We start from the raw sequence: 1607 nt of genomic DNA, 5'->3' as shown, positions 1-1607 counted from the left end.
GATGCAACAATACTTTTGGTTGCTAAGCGATGATGTATATTGTTGATCATTGCCAAAAAAGGAGCGTGAAAGCGTTCACGACAGTATAAGATCCCATTTTCTGCCTCTTCGTTGTTCAGGCTTGATTTCGCAAAATTTATTTATTTTAGTTAGCTATAAAATGTGAGGTTAGGGTATACTATGGGGTGTGGGTGGTAGTACTTGCCACGTAATTTTTGACGGGCTATGTTCTAATAATAACATCCCATAATATTTAAAAACCATTATAACAACCCACAATAGTTCAAAAACACTATAACATCCCATAATAGTTAAAATATTCTATAACATCCCATAATAGTTAAACACTCTATAACATCCGATAATAGTTAAAACATTAACATTCTATGGCGGACACATTTCTTTTCTATGTGGTTTTGAGCATAAAAAGATGCGCACGCTCATGCGCACGTAGATAACTGATAATATACAGAAAAGACGGGCGATTTATAAAGAAATTAGAAGTTTTGTCAGAAATCATTAAGTTCAGTCAGAAAAAAAAGTTTGGTTTGTTATGAATTTCGCGCAAAGCTTCACGAGGGCTATCTGCGCTAGCCGTCCCTAATTTAGCAGTGTAAGACTAGAGGGAAGGCAGCTTGTCATCATCACCCACCGTCAACTCTTGGGCTATTCTTTTACCAACGAATAGTGGGATTGACCGTAGCATTATAACGCCCCCACGGCTGAAAGGGCGAGCATGTTTGGTGTGACGGGGGTTCGAACCCGCAGATAGCGAGTCGAGCGCCCGAACCACCTGGTCATGCCGGGCCCAGAAAAAGTTAGAAAACGTGAAGTTAGCCGGCGTGTAAGCGATTAACCTTAACGGGCGATATTTTAAAGCGGGTTTCACAGTTTAATAGATATAAGGAGAATAATTTGTCTTGTCAAAAGGTGTTCCAAAGTAAATGAACCCGTCTGGATACAACTGTGGTAACCCATGGGTAACGTGAGTGAATTTATCACCGATTCTATTGTGAGAAAGGAAGATAAAGAACATTAATTCGTCATGTCAATTGAGTTATAAAGTAACCGAACTAGCCTGTGTGGACTTTTTGACAAGAAAAGATAATTATTTAGAGTTTTAGATACAACTGAAATATCCTATCTTGTAAAGAATTTTCGTGCATACGTTTGACTTGTTTTGAATATATATATATATATACTAGCTGAGTTACCCGGCGTTGCGCGGTGAAAATTTAGATTTGAAATGTACAGATCAGTATTTTTTCAGCAAATTATTCAGTAAGTATTATTCATCATGTCTCCTCTGTTTCTTGCTCTCTGTAAGTTATTTGTCTTATTTTTGTGCTTGAAGTCTGGTTTGACGTTGTTCAGAAGTTTCTTGTTGTCTATATCCAGCTTGCCTTGATGATTCTGATTGAACTCTGGCTTTGTGCTGTTCAACAGTTTCTTGCTGTCTTTGAGTAGCCTGCCTTTCAGCTTAAGCTCGAAGTCTAGCTTTACGTTGTTCCAAAATCTCTTCCTGTATTTGACCAGCCTCTCTTGCAACTTGTTCTTGAATTCTTTGATTGCGTTCTTCTCCTGTTTCAGCTGCTCTTTGTGCTTGC

The sequence above is a fragment of the Limulus polyphemus genome, unplaced genomic scaffold, assembly GCF_000517525.1.
Source record: "Limulus polyphemus unplaced genomic scaffold, Limulus_polyphemus-2.1.2 Scaffold884, whole genome shotgun sequence".
Classification (NCBI taxonomy): Eukaryota; Metazoa; Arthropoda; class Merostomata; order Xiphosura; family Limulidae; genus Limulus; species Limulus polyphemus.
The sequence above is the reverse complement of the archived record's forward strand: the minus strand, read 5'-3'. Positions refer to the sequence as shown.